The 9,115-nt window shown below is 39.7% G+C and overlaps 1 protein-coding gene and 1 pseudogene across 3 annotated transcripts in view; both read left to right on the forward strand.

The window, feature by feature from the left end:
• RNF150 (ring finger protein 150) overlaps window positions 1–9,115 on the forward strand; it is a 284,272-nt gene that overhangs the window by 97,658 nt on the left and 177,499 nt on the right. The gene's annotated exons all lie outside the window — the stretch shown is intronic.
• LOC148774834 (regulator of nonsense transcripts 3B pseudogene) overlaps window positions 1–9,115 on the forward strand; it is a 47,497-nt pseudogene that overhangs the window by 34,368 nt on the left and 4,014 nt on the right.

The raw sequence follows: 9,115 nt of genomic DNA on the forward strand, positions 1-9,115 counted from the left end.
AAATGTATCCCATGAGTCACCCTCTTTGTGTGCATCTGTCTTTGATCAGTTCTGGGAATGTGCTCAGAGTTTCCAAGCCCAAATCCTGGATCGGGACCAACCTCCGCCTTTCTCTGCTACAAATAAAACCCCAGTTGACAGTGAAGAACTGTGGGGTACAGAAAGAGGTCAAAATTCCTTCCGCAAGGAAGGTTGAAGGCATTTGACATGTTCAGAGTACTGTCATGTATGTCTTAACATAGGTAAAACTAACAACTTTAAAAAACCAACCCCCCAGGCATGTTTCTTAAACTTTTTTCAGATTTAGGCAAGCCATGAAATATTAAAGCAGGGAAACACACACACATACTGTGCTCCCATAAGCCTGGAAAGATCTGGACTGGACTTTATGGTTGAGTGGTTTTTGTGTGTGTTTTCTTGTAATTCTGCCGAGGAAAGGGGTGATTTTAAAAAATTGGTGACTAGGAAAAGTTAGGATTTAAAAGGCAAACAAAATGATAGGATCCAAAAATGACTGCAAACCAGGTGAAACAAAAAAGATATATCCTTATATCTGTTTATAAGGAATAACAAACATACCCCTCTTACCTAGACCCACGAATTATAAGGCCACAAGACTGTACTGTCTGGCAGTAATTCCCTTACCAATGAAATAAGTGTGGAGAAAACTGAGCACGATGAATTGCCTTTTGATTTGAATTAATCTTCAGCTGGAATAAAAAAACAAAATAAAAACGGTCATGGGAACAGAGCAACACAGATGTTCAGAAGTCAAGGAAGCAGTTTAAAAAGAATTCTTCATGCACCATGCTTTCAGAGATACGGAACCAGTGACTCATCAAGTGTGAACTTCAATTTTGGCCCTGGTGGGTGTCAGTAAATTACAGTTTTGTGAAAGCAAAGTCTACTCTGCAGCTTTCTCTCAGACTTGTGGTTGTGTATTTCCTAGAATGCTTCAATAACAAGTTTATATAACTGGTCCAAGCTTTGGCAACCAACGAATAGACTCTAGTCCAGTCATGAATGTGAGTAACAGAAAAGAATGCATTCTATTTAAAGAGGAGTGTTGGTATCTGTTCAGGTAGGAAACAATGTTTGAAAGCTTTGTAGAAGAATAGCTCCTCCAGTCCATCCAAAGTTATGAGAGAGAAAACGTTATCAACTATCAATCAGACCAAGTTGATATTTGACAACCTTTTGCCTGTTGTACTGAATCCCATCTTAGGATCTTAATTAATTCCAGCATTTCTGTAATTTTAAGATGTTCCCATTTCTATCCCATCTCCTGTATCTCCTAACGCTTCTCTTTGGATTTCCTGTTAAATCATTTTCCCTTTACCTTTGTAATTTATTTCAACTCAACCTTCCATGTAGAGACCTTGACCAAGAAATATGGTGTATCTGAATTTCAATTTCTTATAAAATATATTGTATAGATATTTATACTTGAGGACTAAGAGAACCCTTTATTGGTATTATTTATCTAAAAATGATTATAATAATAATTGATCAGCATGTGTGTGTAAATAAAAATAGGTCCATACACCTCATAGGTTACTGTATCAGCATAATTGCTTAAAATCAGGCACATCATTGACATAAATATTTAGAGCCCAGGATAAAAGCAGAATACTTTGAATGGAGTCAGGCCCTAATAAGGGTTCACTGAGCTTAATTTAGGGTTTTTTGTATTGAAGACAATTATTTTGGCAGTGCTTATCCAATTTCTCTGGCACACATACATTGGAGAGTGAAGGGGCTGTTGTGACTTTCCATTTAACAAGATGCTTCTGTGAAATCTCCTATTTTGATTTAAAAGTGTTGTATTCTAGTTCAGTGGAGAAGGAAATGTCAACCCACTCCAGTATTCTTGCCTGGAGAATCCCATGGCCGGATGAGCCTGGTGGGCTACAGTCCACAGGGTCGCAAAGAGTCAGACACAACTGAGCGACTTCACTCTCACTTTTCTAGTTCAGTACATCAGTGTTGGGAGTGAGTCTGAACATGGCTTACATTACTGGTATCAACACTTTTTAGCCAAATGCTTTTCTACAAGTTTCTCAACCTCCCAAATCTGCCAGTTCTCTTTTCTATAAAATGAGGATTCTATTGGGAGTGGACTTCATAATCATTAATAAAGCATTTTGCTAACATATGTTATATTCACTCCTTCCCCTTCCAAAAACCATCCTCTATGATGTGTTTGATCCGTCACTTTAATCATGCATGCATCTTTTAAAAATATATAGTGTTACTTTGCATATGTATGTTTAATTTGCATAAAGAAGAGAAGGAAATGTTGATAGATATCAATAGAATATATTGACTTCAAACCCACTACATACCCCACAAGGATATTATGAGATTTCAGTAAAATAATGTAAAGAACCTAGGTGCTTCTTAAATGTTGGTTGTTTTGGAGTCTCCCTGATCCTTCCAGAGGGATTCCCAGGTGGCTCAGTGGTAAAGAAGCCATCTGCCTATGCAGGAAACGTGAGTTCGATCTTTGGGTCAGGAAGATCCCGTGGAGGGGGGATAGGCTACGCATTCCATTATTCTTGCCTGCGAAATCCCATCAACAGAGGAGGCTACAGTCCATGGGACCACAAAGAGTCGAACACGACTGAAGCGACTGAGCATGCATACACACACGCTGATCCTTCCAGGTAACCTTAATGCTGTTGTATGTGTGTTGAGGGTGAGGAGATTATTTTAGGGGCCTGAAATCAAGGTTGTGGTCCATGAATCCTGAGTAGTATTTTTACTTCTGCTTATACTTCCACTTGCAGGATGACCTCTTTGACTTTCTTCCATAATACAGAAAGGAATGATTACAATTAAACCATTGTGTTCCTTGGAGTGAGAAACTGGCTGTTAATTGAGCCACCCAAACACTGACCTTGCACCCAAACCTATCCAAGTGGCTTCACTTCCCTTTATGCTAACCTCCAATTTTCTACCCTCCTAAAATAAGTTAATTCTGCATGTTCACCCATGGCTAATCTGGTTAACAGTACAAGAGATCAGATGTCCAAACCTGGACTCATATGCCAAGGATGTATTGATAGAAAAAAAAGCATTTACATATGTTTAGTCTTCTTACATAGAACTTCTGTAGACAAGATGTTAAACCTCAAGTATCATGTGAGTTTGAACAGGAATGCCTAGAATCAGGCTTCCTCCTTCTAGTATTACTGAACATTTTGGAACAAATGTTTTTGTTCAGCTGTTTGTAGCAGAAATGAATACTTGATGAATTCTTGCATAAAAAAGTGACCCATTGTCTTATTATTAATAGAAGTAAACTTCTAGAAACTCTTCTTTGCTGTCATTTAGGTATAGACTGACATCTTGCATTTATCAGAGAGGTTCAGAAGTCAGTTCTACAGGTGGCTTACCCCTATTTTTCTTAGACACACCAGGTTTTGTGTGTCTTAAAACCCCACTCTCTTCTTTGCTAATTACCTCCCTAGCTCTTAGGAAGATTTCCAATTTTCCTTTCCAAATGGTTCTCTGTTATTTATTTGCAGGCTCACTGCCCACAGAGAAACTAGATTTGAATTTTTTGTTTTTTTACATACCAATACTCAGACTATATTTTCCAATAAAAAGTCAGAGCAAGCACATTTTCAGTCTGAGAAAAGATCGTCATACAATTCTACCAAAGTCTTTCCTGGAATATTTACTGCTCCTCTGAGCCTACCTGGAAGAGGATGCTAAGGACAAACTTCAAGGACTTCAGAACCTTCCCTGATTCTTTCTGTGTGTGCTTTTTGTTCAGGACATAAGGAAGAAAGGACAGACACTACCAACCCCATCACCCCCAGCATACATAGAGGAAGGGCGTGGGGATGGAGAGGAAGAGAATAAAAATAGGAATACCAAAAATGGAAGTTGGACATCTATACAGGAAATAGGGATCACTACCTTCAATAGAAATTGCTAACTACCTCTGATTTTTATTTTTCAGTTTATATATTCCGGTATTCAATTTTCTGTTTCATACTGGTAGCAATTGCTGGTATCTTTTGTCATCCTAGGGCTTTTAGGATCTGTTTGCTTTAGTACATAGTAAAGGAAATGGCAACTCACTCCAGTATTCTTGCCTGGAGGATTCCATGGACAGAGGAGCCCAGCAGGCTACAGTCCATGGGGTCACAAAGAGTTGGACACAACTGAGCGACTATCACTCACTCACTCACATAGTGAAAAATCAAGAATGTAGTCATGGGGTCAAATTGCATTTTTTCAGACTCATCTCATTCTTGCATAGAAAGAGCCTCAAGGAAAGAAAACCAACTCGAATGAAAGTAGCTGAACTTTGAGAAAGTATCTAGTTTTCGAAATGCCTCAGAACTTTGGAATAGTTTGTTCTTTCATAATAATGTCATGGGTATTTGATGTCGAAGTTGAGAGACCTGGAGGTGTTGAATTGACCTTTATTTAATCTGATTGATTTAAAATTTTGTTTGTCTTGAGCAATCTAATTCTTTAGGTAGAATGAAGCTCACATTTTATGCAATAAGACTAACAGTCTCCCGATGCACAGTGATTCCTTCAGGATGCTATTAAGTAAATTGAATTTCTCTGATTCACTAGAAGTTGTTGGGTTTTATTGATTTTTCTCCTCTTTTTATTATAGGTAGGTAAGTTGCAAATGTCAGCTGCCAGAACATGACCAATAAATACGTGTTTAATTTTTACTGATGATTTCATATTCTTGAATCACTAACTTTTCATAGAGAAAGTAGGTTCTTTCAAGTATGAGCCCCATTGAGACCTATAGTTATGTACATAATTTTTTAGTTATCAAGATATACCTTCATGAAACATTCTTTGAAAATAAATTAGGTCTTATCTGTGGGGGCCTGTCATTCCTAAGAATGAAATGCACTTATCAGAGTTGCTTCTTGAGACATAGTTCATGGTGGTGTTTGCAGATGGTCCAAGACTTAATGTTATATATTACCTACAGTATTCCTCTACATAATGTACATTTGAAAACTTTATTCAGTTCTTTTCTGTTTTCTTGCATTATAGTTGACTTAAAGCAAAGATCATCTTATTGGCATCTTCCATTCTTTGTCTTCATTTTTCTTCCCAGTGGCAAGCAAAAGTAATCCGTGGAACTTTCTTTATGTTAAAACAGCCCACTAAAGAAATATATTTGAAAAATTATTCTAGTCAGAGGTTTCAAATTGTATTTTACAGAATCTTGGTATCTGGGGACTATAGGCCAGGTGCAGTTCTATATTTATGTGAGAAGTATGATTTTTTTGTGGGGTTTCCCTGATGGCTTATTGGTAAAGAATCCACCTGCAATGAAGGAGATGCACGAGACACAGGCTTGATCCCTGGGATGGGATGATCCCCTGAAGAAGGGAACAGGCAACCAGCTCCAGTATTCTTGCCTGGGAAATCCCATGGACAGAGGAGCCTGGTGGGCTACAGTCCATAGGATCAGAAAGAGTTGGACATGACTTAGTGACTAAACAACAATACTATTTTGTAACATGGGTTTGAGTGAGGATATTATTTTTGCATGCAGTTCTTCTGTGCTATTCCTCTGTTCTTGATTTGTACTTACTCTCCCTTTCTCCCCTGCTGAGCAAATTGCTCACTAACCAGTTAAACTGGTCTCAGGTTATCTCTTGCTCCATATGAGTGCATGAGTGCATGCTCAGTCATGTCTGATTATTCACGACCCCATGGACTGTAGCCCACCAGGCTCCTCTGTCCATGGGATATCACAGGCAAGAATATTGGAGTAGGTTGCCATTTCCTTCCCTGGGGGATCTTCCTCACCCAGGGATCAAACCCATGTCTCTTGCATTGGCAGGCAGATTCTTTACCACTGAGCCACCTTATCCTCTCCCTCTCTTGCTCCATACCATTGTCTAGAGTGTGGCGCTCCCTGTTTGGATTTCACCTATTTTTCACTAAACAAACTCTCGAGGGATGTCTTCCTTCAATACCGATTCCCAAACCATAAGCTGGAGAAGTACAACTTCTGTGCTGTTTTCTGTAAACTTTACTCCCACATTTTGTCCCCCGACTCCCGGTCCCGTACAGATGCACCTTGGGCTTTTGCATCCTTCCCAAGGGTAGACAGCATCTTGGGTGGGGCCTCAACTTCCTGAACCCTCAATCTGTCATCCACATGGAGCTTCAAATCACCTCCCAGAGCCCCCTCCCTCCTCCCCAAGGGCCCTGCTGTTGCCTATGCCTTTCTCTGGTTTGGGGGTGTCTCATCTGAGACCCTCAGCCTATAGTGAGTAAAGGTGACCTCCACTCCTGCTTATTCTTTCTGCTTTCGTGGGCCGTTGTCACTGCTTCTCCAGATGCCTCTTACTGTCTCCTGCTGTTTTCAGTCATTTTTCTGCTCCTGTAGCCATCAAACGGGGAGAGATTCCTTTTAAAGCTATTGTTAGGTCCCCAAATGTCAAGGCACTGGGGCTGCTATAAGAAAACACCACAGGCTGGGTAAATGATAAACAATAGAAATTCAGTTCTCACAGGCTGGACGTCCTAGATCAGGGTGCCAGCATGGCAGGAAGTGGGCACTGACTTCTTGTATCCTCAGTTGGTAGAAGGGGCTAGGGAGCTACGTGGGTCTCTAGTCGAATACAAGGGAGGGTTGTATTCTACCCCTCCCAAAGGCTCCACCTCCTAACTGTCACATTGGGCATTAGTATTCCAAGGTGTGAGTTTTGGGGGAAACACAAATATTTAGACCTGAGCACTGAAAGAAGCTGCCAGCTCTGTTGACTTTTCAGCCTTCTTTTCTGATTTCTTGAACTGAGTCCTCTGGACAGGGTGGAAGATACTGAAGTGGTGCCACCAAAGGTCTTGTTCTAAGGAATATCCCAAAGTCCAGCACACTCCGCCAGCTGTCTCCAGTGTGTCTCCCAGAATGGAGAGAGGTCTTCACCCCCACCTCTCTGGGGGCTTGATTCTGGGACCTGAGAATCAGTCAAGCATTCTCTTTACCTGAATCTCCACAAGGACTAGCCTGACATCCCAGATTTCTAAGGATGGGGCTCCAAAGTTGAGTGCCCTTTCTCTGCTTGTGTTACAAGAATAATTTAAATTCTATAAACTATAACTACTTTACTCGGAGAAGGCAATGGCAAGCCACTCCAGTACTCTTGCCTAGAAAATCCCATGGATGGAGGAGCCTGGTAGGCTGCAGTCCGTGGGGTCGCTAGGGGTCGGACACAACTGAGCGACTTTACTTTCACTTTTCCCTTTCACACATTGGAGAAGGAAATGGCAACCCACTCCAGTGTTCTTGCCTGGAGAATCCCAGGGACGGGGGAGCCTGGTGGGCTTCCGTCTATGGGGTCACACAGAGTCGGACACGACTGAAGTGACTCAGCAGCAGCAGCAGCAGCATAACTACTTTAACTTAGCAAACTATATATTTCAGATTGTTAGTATATTTTCTTGTTTTCATGTTGGCTGTTTTGAAAGATCAATTCCTCTAACATAGGTATATCTAAGGCGGGAACTTAAATTTTTTTTTTAAGACTGTGTACATGGGGCCCACTAGCATTCACATTGTTAATCTTCCATTAATGGGTCCTTTCTTAAATGTTATACAAATGACATTGGCTTCGGCTAATACCATCTTTCCCAGGAAAAATGAAATCAACTTTTACAGCTGGAAGCAATTTAGTCCTTGGCATTGAGCTCCTTAACTTTCTATCTTGGGAAAAATGCATTTTTGATCTAACAGTTTATTGCAAAAATGGTTCAGGCTTCTGTTTACATGATGAGAAAAGAAAATAAATTATATTATTTTGGGGGGGAAACTGGGACCAAAAGCTCTCAAAGTAATTTGGAAATTCCAAACCTTGAACTGTTTCATTTCCTTCAGAGAAAAATGCAGGTCTAATAGTCTCATCAGATTGTTATTGGGGGTTTTTTTGGTTTTTTATTTTTTTGGTCTTCTTCCAAATTTCTCCTAAAGAAATTGATTTCTCTTGTTATTATTAGCTTGTCCTCACATTAAAGTTTTCTCTGTAAACATTCTTCATTGGTCTCTTAGTCTTTATAAGTGATTAAGTAGGGTAGTTTAATTTACATTGGCTGTTTGAATGATATGCAGTACGTTTATGGTCACTAGCTTTTATGCTTTCTAAAAAGCTAAATGGTGATTTAGTAGGAGGATAATGATAGAAGTGATCTTGCTTACTAAAAAAAATAAAAGAAAAAAGGAAACAAAAAACCCTTAATGGAGTGTCACTTTAAAAAAATATAGAATACTGTTTCTGTTAGAGTAAATAAGGACAACCAACCAGTCTATAATTTTCATCTACAACCACCTCTATATGCATTTCTTCTTATGTAATATTAAAGAATTGCATGCAGGAAATAAATGAAATGCTGATGCATCTGTGCTAAATACTGGGTCAGGGCCAAGACCATGGGGGAGGGCGAAAGGCTAGGACTCAGGCTGGTGGAGTGATCGTTAGAAATACATTCAGATCAGCTGTCCATGACCTGCAGTACTTTTGCACTGAGGGCCTTTTAAGTAAGATATAATGAAGAACACGTTTATCTTGTGCTGTTTGGTATTAGGATATTGTTTTGAATAATTTCTTTTTAAAAAAATATGAAATGTGACATGAGTAAGCATTATCAATATTTTTCAGATAAGTTTGTACATCAACAATTCTAACAAAAGTAGGATTTTCCATAACAAAATAGGAATATAAAATGTGGCCAGTTCACTATAGAAATTCACTAACTACCTCATGGTTTTCCCTTCATGAAACCAACTGATTCTCTAACACAGGGGTCCCCAACCTCCGGGATCTAATACCTGATGATCTGAGGTAGAGCTGATGTCATAATAATAGAAATAAAGTGCACAATAAGTGTAATGCTCTTGAATCATCCCCAAACCAGCCCCCTACTCTGGATTCGTGGAAAAATTGTCTTCCACGAAAACTGTCCCTAGTGCCAAAAAACTTGGGGACTGCTGCTCTAACACACCTTTAGCATTACTTACAGGTTATGTTCCCAAATACAGGAGTCTTTCTCAAAAACTTTCAGAGACTTATTATTGCTCACAGAACAGAATCCATGTTCTCGTGTTGTTCAGTAGTAC

The sequence above is a fragment of the Moschus berezovskii genome, chromosome 19, assembly GCF_049115385.1.
Source record: "Moschus berezovskii isolate FMDL1 chromosome 19, NW_MosBer_1.0, whole genome shotgun sequence".
NCBI classification, from domain to species: domain Eukaryota; kingdom Metazoa; phylum Chordata; class Mammalia; order Artiodactyla; family Moschidae; genus Moschus; species Moschus berezovskii.